Consider the following 9,373-nt stretch of genomic DNA (forward strand, 5'->3'; position numbering starts at 1 on the left):
TGAATTAGAATATTTAACCCCACTTAAAGGGTAGCTAGGAGGTATTGGGACACTTTATTACCAACCTTTGATTTTGACAAATGGCAAACACAAAAGTTGAAAAGAGCAGTACAGTGATAACTGCATACCCACTACTCGGCAAAGCAGGTAAATTTATGTGTTGTGGAACCTTGGAAATAAGTTGCCACAGATCCTTTTATTCCCTATGTTCATCATATTTCTCCTAAAAATAAGGACATTAATATAACTGCCATGTTACCACCAATCAACAGTAATTCTCTACTATCAGCCCATATTCAAATTTCTCCAAATCATCCCCAGAATGCATTTGATAGCTCTTACCCTCCTCCCACACAAACAGGGATCTAATTAAGATTCTTCATTGCATTTCATTTTAGGTTTCTGTAGCCTCTCTGTTCCTTCCACTTTTTGTTTTTCCCCCGGCATATTATGGGGGTACAGATTTTAAGGTTTCAATAAATGCCCATTCTCCCCCTCCCCCCACAAGTCTGAGTCTCCAGCATGACTATCCCCCAGATGGTGCACATCTCACTCATTGTATATGTATATACCTGTCCCCCTCCCTTCTCCCCCCTGCCCAATACCCTATTACTGTAGTACCTATGTGTCCACTTAGGTGCTGCTCAGTTAATACCAATTTGCTGGTGAGTATGTGGTGCTTGTTCCTTCCACTTCTTCAACATCAACTTTTCCAAGAGTCCAGGCTACTTGACAGTCTTACAGAATGTCTCTCATTCTGGGTTTGTCCAGTTGTTTTCTCCTGCGTTGTTTAGCTTGTTTCCCGTCCCTGTCGGGGCACCTTTTTGTTTGTCTTTGTCCTGCGTAGGATTTTGCTCTATCCTCCATCTGGCCTTGTCGCTGGTTCACGTGGTGCTGTTTAGCAGCAGCCAGCACCAGGGCCTGTTACCTAAGCAGACAAGGCCAAAGCTGCCACTCAGAATGACAGACCAGAAGGATGGGCCACCACCCAGGGGAACCATGTTGCTTTCAGGCTGGAATCCTCTAGGCTTGGGGGCTTTGCCTCTTCACCATCCTCTCCTGCTTCCCCTGGATGGGAAGAGTACAGTATTAGGTAGGTTCTCAATAAGCACTTGCTTTGATTAGTAAACTGCACCCCCCTCCCCCCAGGCCTGGTGTGTCCTGGTGGTCTGCAGTTGTTCTGCCCCCATCCCTGGGGAGGTGGGGAAACAATGAAGCCCACCTTATGCAGCACAGCAGTTATCTCAGGAACAGGCAAGTGTGTGTGTGAAGTTGCCTTCATTTGGGATCTACACTAGGGGAACCACAGCTTTGGTGCTAAGCTGGTTCTTCCCATCACGGATGGACAAATTACCCTAGGACTTACTGGCTCAGATGGGGGCGGAGAAGAGACGTTAAAGCCCTCTGTTTTTGCTTTTAACCTGACACGGGATTTTAGGGATGGGGTCTCAATGGTTGTCAGTTCTTTAAAGCCAGAGGGAGCAGCTCGTTTGGGATTCCCTTAGGTTTATCAAAGCAAAGTGCCTTCCTAAGTCCTTGCCTTCCAAAAGATGGATTTTTTTTTCTATTGTGGTTTACAGGGCTTTTTTTTCCTGCTAAATTTGAAAACTGAAACATTCCTTGCTAGGAATGTTGTGGCCCCTCAGTGATGAGTTCTAGGTTGGAGAGGGTTGTGAAGTGGCAGACTAAGTGAAAAATATTCTCTTGCCCTAAAACAGATTACATCCGACATAGAGACAAGATAAACTTAGGAAATAAAGACTGGGTAAACGGTATAAAGGAGGGGGCAGTTTATGACCGTCTGCAAACATTTTGGGTGAGTCCTTTTTGACGTAATCTCCCTAAATGTCCAGATCTCTAAGGTCAAACATGCTACATCCCATTGCTGGGCAGAGCAAAAAGAATAATAATCATTTCTCCCCGCGGTATATATTAGGACTTAGTTTTCTTTTAGCCTAGTGGTGACGGAGCCAAAATGAAACTGGGGTAGGCACAAAACACCACAAAACAGGCTTGGCCCAATCCCTCAGGGCCTTGGCATCCAAGGATGCACCAGAGACAACTCGTCTGGCTGCCCCTGCCCCCTCTACGTAGTCTACAAAATGCTGCAATGATGCTAGTTTGCAGGGTCCCGGAGTTGGGAGGCGGATTCTGCACCCTCAGCCCACCTTGAGGCTCCTGCGGGCCCGTCCTCTGCTGCCCCCCGATGGCACCTTCTGGCTCTGCAGCTGGCCCTCCCAAGAGCCTCCCCCTCCTCCCACTAGGCTCCAGGATTCAGCCCGACTCCGCCTCCTTCAAGCCATCACGCCACCTGGCTGGGCCCAGACACCGGACGGCAGCAGCGCCCTCTAGCCCAGCAACCCTCGGCTCCACGAATCTGGACCTCTATCCTCGGGCTTCCCCCCGGGCACCTCCCTTCCCCAAATGCTTGGGCTCCAGGCGAGGGATTTTGCAGCTTCCACACCCCCGCCGGCCGGTTTGGCGTGGGCCAGCCGTGCGGCCCCCAGCCCCCAGGTTCCTAGTCGGAAACACCCGGGCCTCGGGCAGCCCAGAGGCCCGGATGTGGGCCGGGCGGGGCCACGGCTCTGTCTGCTGCCCCGCCCCTCGAGGCACCGCGGTCTGGCGCAGGCACGGCGAGGGCCAATTACAGGCCGGCCTGTCCCCACTCCGCCAATGGCCGGCCTGTTGCTAGGGCTTAGATTCCCAGCTTCCCGGGAACGTTCTGGACCCCGCCCTCCTGCCACACTGGGGCTTTATCTCCCCCTTTCACCTCCCTCTCCGGCCACCTCCCTCTGTCACCGGCGTCTCCGACTTCCGCTCGCACCTTTGTTACCGAAGTAACTGGGTCTGGCTCCGGAGGGCATTACAATGCTTTACAGGACTGTAGTGACCTCCGCGGGCAGCGCGTACTTGGGAGGCTCTTGACCCCGCGCCTGCCCTGTTGCCCGGTCTGAACAGTGACGTGGTCTCTCTCATGTCCCGTGTGGTTTGCTGTTCTGTGGGCAGAGATTCTTACTACGTATCTCTCATTCTAGAAGCAGCCGCAGGAGGTCTACGTTATTCCCGTATTGTAGAGCAGGAACCCGGGCTCTGCACCCCTTGCCCCGACAGCTGGGAGGTTTCGAAGCGGGGAGGAGGCAGCTTGGATCCATCCCTTACCTGCCGGCCCTGTGGTGGAGCAATGGAGCAGGCGCAGACCAGGTGTCCTGGGGACACTGAGGCAGCCCCTGCCTCTCTTTGGCATTCCCGGCCGGGCCTCTACAGCCAGCTCCCAACCTACCTGCCCAGCCCGGCTGCCCGGAAGCACCCATCAGTCTCCTGCACCTCGCGCTAGGTACTCTGCCACCGGAATGCCCTTCCCTCCCCACACTCCTGACACAGGGTCGTAACTTTGAATTGCATGGCGGCCAGGCCACGCCAGGGCTCTCCCGAAGCATCCGGAAAGATGCATAGAGTCCCTGGATGGGTGGTGCCTTGCCCAAGTGACCATCAAAACTGGATTTAGAGGCCGGGCGCGGTGGCTCACGCCTGTAATCCTAGCTCTCTGGGAGGCCGAGGCGGGCGGACTGCTCGAGGTCAGGAGTTCGAAACTAGCCTGAGCAAGAGCGAGACCCCGTCTCTACTATAAATAGAAAGAAATTAATTGGCCAATTAATATATATACAAAAAATTAGCCGGGCATGGTGGCGAATGCCTGTAGTCCCAGCTACTTGGGAGGCTGAGGCAGGAGGATTGCTTGAGCCCAGGAGTTTGAGGTTGCTGTGAGCTAGGCTGACGCCACGGCACTCACTCTAGCCTGGGCAACAAAGCGAGACTCTGTCTCAAAAAAAAAAACACAAAAAAACTGGATTTAGAAATTAAAGATCAAGACCGAGGCGGGCGGATTGCTCAAGGTCAGGAGTTCAAAACCAGCCTGAGCAAGACCCCGTCTCTACTATAAAAATAGAAAGAAATCAATTGGCCAACTAATATATATATAAAAAAAAAATTAGCTGGGCATGGTGGCTCGTGCCTGTAGTCCCAGCAACTCGGGAGGCTGAGGCAGTAGGATTGCTTGAGCCCAGGAGTTTGAGGTTGCTGTGAGCTAGGCCACGGCACTCACTCTAGCCTAGGCAAGAAAGCGAGACTCTGTCTCAAAAAAAAAAAAAAAATTAAAGATCAGCTTCAGTATGGCTACTGTTTAGAAAGGTGAGGTTTCTGTCACTCAGCAGTCTCATTTTCTGAATAAAGGGCTGTTGGGGGAAGAAAGCTTAAGAGCTCAGGATTTGAATTCCTAACCCATCACGTCCTCATTAGGTGGCATAACCTTGCAGGGTCCTTAGCCTTTCAGAGGGTCAGTTTCCATATCTGTAAAGTGGCAATAATACAGTCTACCTCATAAAGTGCCTGGCAGTGACTGGGTGCACTGAGACTTAGTAACTTGCCCAAGGGCCCCACAGCTAAAATGTGGCCCAGTGGGGATCGAACCCAGGCGGTGTGACACTAGCACTGGGAAGAACTGCGATCCTCTGCTGCCTCTTAGCGGCCTAAGGGTGCTATGAGGATTTCGAAGGTTAACGAGTGACTGGTGGCAGACGCCCAATCCGTGCCGGTTCTGCTTAGTAACAGAAACAGGGATCAACACCCCCCTGCAGCAAAGATGCAATAGGGCAGGGCAGGTGCCCAGGCCCCAGGCGTTGGCTGCCAGCCTCCCACTCTACCTTTGCAGGGTCTGGCAGCCAAGAGAGTGAGCTGGGCCATCCAGGAAGGAAATTCTGGGAGGAGCAAGGGCCCTTGGAGACTCCAGAGCTGAGAAGTAGACCAAAGGCATGGAAGGAGGGTGTCAGCGTTTTCCAAGCTGGGATCTCTCGGCCCCATTTCTGTTCCTGGTCTGGCAGGACCCAGAACCTGGCAGAGATTCCCTAAGGTTCTGGGGCGGGCATTGTCAGATATCTGAGGGGTCTCTTTCTGGGAGATCACCAGGGGGCAGTCACTTACCGTCCTGTCTGGGCCCATGGGGCGGGGCAATGGGGATCGCCGCCCAAGGGCATCCTGTAGGGGGCGGTGTCAGGCTCTGCCTTGGCGCCTGTCCGTCGTTCCCAGAGCAGGCGGGGCTAAGGCTTCCTGCCTGGAGTTGGCCTGAGCATGCTAAGTCAGGATTGATTACTCCTCTTCTGGAACCGCTCCTCCTCCCACCCCACCGCCCTGGGGCTCCAGGACCTCCACAGAGGGATGGGCCTGTGGGATCACCCCGGGGGTTCAAGGCTTTCAAGCTGGGCAGGCGTTTCGAAGAGGGTCTTCAGGGTCTTCACTAGGGCTGTGGAAGGGACTGTGAAAGGCTGGTTTGGGCAGCAGGGCTCAGAGAGAGGTGGGAATGGGATTCAGAGAGGGGAGCGGGGCTTGAAGAAGGGAGAGGGGCTTGGTGAAGTGAGGAAGTGCTTTGGGAGGTGAGGTCCGGAAAAGATGGGAGAACTCCAAGAAAGGAGGCTTCAGTGTACAAGAAGGGGCTTAGTGTTAGGGGGATTCGGTGGTGGCAGGTAAGGAAGGGAGATGGAGGGCCAGAGAGGGTTAGGGAGGCTGGAGGTGGGGGGGAGGGTAGGTGCCTAGCGAGGGCACAGAGGCCAAGAGAGATGGGTGAACTCAGAGGAGGGAGGAGGCTTGGTGGGGAAAGGGCTCAGGGACCCTTTGCCATCCATCCACGTGATAAAGTTATTGACCCCCCTGTCCTGTTGTGCCCCAGCCGGAACACACAGACTCTCCCAGCCATCCTCCAGGAACTCATCTTATGGAGGGCTACCCAGAGCCCACCCTGGGGTCAGGGGCAAGACTGAGGCCTTTCTCATGACAGGCCCTTGGTGCTGCATAGAGCCATCTGCATGTCCTTGAGTACCCGTGGGATGTCAGCCTTCCCGTAGGAGAGCTGGGAGCCTCCAAGCTTCCAGATTACACTTTGAGTTTCACCCTGCAGGGGACTGACAACACTGATCCACAATCGGAGGTCACCCAGAACCCTCAGAATGGAAACTGAGCCCAGAACAGGGCTGGAACCCAGGCCACGCCTCTGACAGGGGCAGAACCAGCCTAAACCCAGATCGGGCCCTCGCCCAGTGATTTTTTTCTTGAACCCAGAGCTGCCCTTGCCTCCTCCATCCATTCTTTAACCAAGCCCCCCTGGCAGGCTCTGCCCCAGTCAGCCCTGGGTTGGGGGGCGGGGGCAGATTGCCTCCCACCAGTGCTGCATATTGGTGCAATCAGGGCCACCTCAGGCTGGGCAGGTGGTTGTGCCAGGCTGGAAGGAAGGGCAGGAGGGGCTGTTATGCTGGAGGGACACGCCCCCCCAGCTCTGGTCTGTTTTCCCCTGGGTCCCCAGACATGCTCTTTTCTCTCTGGGCTGAGCGTTGGGAGCCCTGGCCGGACACTTGCCTTTCCCTTGCTGGCTGGCCAGGAAGGCTCCTGCCTGAGGCCGTTCTGGGAGTCTGTTATTGATCCAGAGCTACCATTAGCCGCACCTGGAAGTCCTTGCAGTTGTCATCCTGCCAACTCTCCCAGCACCAATTGACAGCACTGTTTCTCAGCTGGTTGACAGTACTGTCTCTCATAAGAAGCCGAGAGAATATGGACCTACCTTGGGAGGCAGAGTTAGATGGGCACAGTGAGGTCCAAAGTCATCTGGAGAGGTGGAAGGGGAAGAGAACCAGAGCCCTTGACTAGCAGGATCGTGCCACGAAGTGAGTGGTTTCTGCTCAGGGACGAGTCTTTCCCCGTGGCACCCTGCATTCCTCAGGCTGGCACACTGGGCATGGGGTGATGGGTGGAGCAGCAAGCACTTAGGGGTGGGAGGGACACACTGGGCCTCCTCCACCCCAGGGAGCAGCTTTAGGTACCACATCATGTGCTGCTCTGCCCAGACCTGCTGGGTGACCCTGGGCAAGTGCAGTCCTTATCGGGCCTCAGGGTCCCCTCTGTATGCTGAAGGGTTGGGCCAGCCCATTTTTGGGAAAGCACCCTCCAAAGGAGTGAGTTGGGGCTCACCAAGCCCTGAACCCTAGCATGGAGGGGGCATCTTTTTCTAATTTGTGCTAGACATTTATAGATCAGGGGCTCTTATAACTGCTCGCCACCCCCCATGCCCTGGTGTGCCCTCTGGGCTCCAGGGTGCTCCACGAGAGGGCCCCCATGTTCCCCAGGGACCACTTCCCTGGGAGGGCAGCGTGAGGGCGGGGCTTAGCCCCCATTGCAGGGGTTCTGAGCTTCAGGGGCCAGTGCCAGACTGGCTAAGACCAGCCCAGCCTCACCCACCTCCCTCAACCATTCTGCCTCCTCCCTCCCCTCCCCTGCTATGTGCCCAAACTCCCAGGTCCCAATGTGTGCCTATAGGGATGGGAGGGAAGGGGAGACACATGGGGGTTCCAAAGTAAGGCCATCAGAGGGACCCTGGCTAGCCTAACTCCTGCCCTACCCTGGGCTCTGCCAGGGTGGCATGGGGCTGGGGTGGCTGCCAACAGACCATGGGTTTGGGACCAGTCCCTGGGCAGGAGCTCTAGTTCTGCCAGACCCTCTTCTCCTTCCTCCCTAGTTGGCCCCCCCTGTGACAAAGGTGCTCTGGCCAGGCCCTTTGGACCAGGCCCTGGGGTCCTCCGCAGCCTTTCTCTGGGCGGCCTTTGTTCCTCTCCCTGCCCCTAGGTAGAGAGTGGAAGTCTGCACCTGCCCAACCAACCTTGGGTCGAGTCTAAAGCAGGGGGCATGACGGTACCTACTGCTACTTCCCAGCAGCCAAGGCCTGGGGGCTGCCCGACCTTATAGACCGTGAGGGCAGCCTGTCCCTCTTTTCACCCTTATCTCCTGCCTATGCTCCTTGTCACTGAGCTGTTTCCTCCACCTGCCCCCTTGAGAGCAGGCACTTGGGCCGACTGGCTGGGTACTGGACCCGGAGGTGGTGCCAGCAGGGAGGGCAGATGTCACCACTGGGAGGGGGAGAAAGAAAAGCAGAGGCCCGGGGATCACCCCAGAGTTGGGAGTGTCTTGGGCGCCCCACAGAGCCTGGAGGAGCTGGGCAACCATGAGCAGTAGCCACAAGAGACTGAGGTCCTTAAGGGAGGAGCCGGCCTCTGCCACCAGCCTGCACAGCCCCTCAGATGCCCTTAGGCTGAGCAGAGGGGCCCAGAGGCTACCATACATTGAATCAAGGCCAATGTCGGAGTCCACAGACCTGAGAGACACCAGAGACCTTTACACATGGACCCACTGAAAAGACAGGACAGGCCCGGAGAGGACTGGAACTGCCCTCTACTACAGAAGCAGCACAGGCACCCACCAAGTCTCCGGATGCCCAGTGGAGACCCCAGACCCGGGCCAGCCAATGCTGCCCTGCCCACCCAAACTCCCTTGGCCCAGAGGTGCTACTCCAGACCCACATCTGGGCTGAGCTCTGGGCCAAAGGCTTGTACCTGCTGTGGCATCTGGCCTGCTCTAGATGTGGGGATCACAGCAGGGAGCCCATGGGGGGTGTGGAGGGCAGTAGGTGGTGTGGGGAGTATCATGTGTGGGGTGTGTTCTAGGCCCTTCCCTGCAGGGTGCCACTCCTCCCAGGCACCCTGGGAAAGTAGGGCTGTGGGCTTAGAAAGGTAGGGCTTAGAAAAGAATGTGGGCACACCTTGCCATAGATATCTGCCCTTGTAGGTGGAGATGGTGTTAAGTCCCCCAAATTCTTGGAGACCTTGAGTCTGAGCTCCAAAGGCCCCATCCACTTTCTACCTCCCTCCTTGGGCCTGGTTAGAGGGAGGTGGGTAGGGTGAGGGCAGACAAGGGACAGGGACAGGGCTCTCAGAGGCCTGGCTGGACCTGGAGAGAGGCCAACAGGGAAATAAACACATGCAACAAGAGTTGTGCTGGCTCAGCCGGAAGGTCAAGTCTGAGCCCATCAGTGGGTCAGGGTGCTCCGGTTCCCCACCCTTCCAGCTGCCAGGCCTGAGACTCTGTCCAGACTCAATTCTCACACCCGCTCTGCTTGCCAGTTCCCTTGTGGCTGCCAACAGGGACGCACTGGCCTCTGGGGGGTGTGGCTGCGACAGAGACAGCGATCCTGAGCCTACCAGGTCCAGCGTGGTGCCTTTGGAGGGTGCTATGGCTGGCACCAAGCCTTTGACAAGGTAATCCTCACACCAGCACTGCAGAGGTGCAGTCACCTCTGTCCCACTTCGCCTGGTCCAGCCTCGGTGTCCCTGCCAGGTTACAACCGTGACCTTTCCATTAGTGGATGTGAGGCTGGAGGACAGGGCTGTCCCCAGCAACCTACGATACCGCACCCCTGGGGCCCAGCTTGGGAGCCAGCAAACGCAGGCGCTGGAGGCTGTGGCACGACCCTCCACAAACACCAGGCTCTGAGGCAGTGGCA

This window comes from Microcebus murinus, chromosome 19 (genome assembly GCF_040939455.1).
Source record: "Microcebus murinus isolate Inina chromosome 19, M.murinus_Inina_mat1.0, whole genome shotgun sequence".
Classification (NCBI taxonomy): domain Eukaryota; kingdom Metazoa; phylum Chordata; class Mammalia; order Primates; family Cheirogaleidae; genus Microcebus; species Microcebus murinus.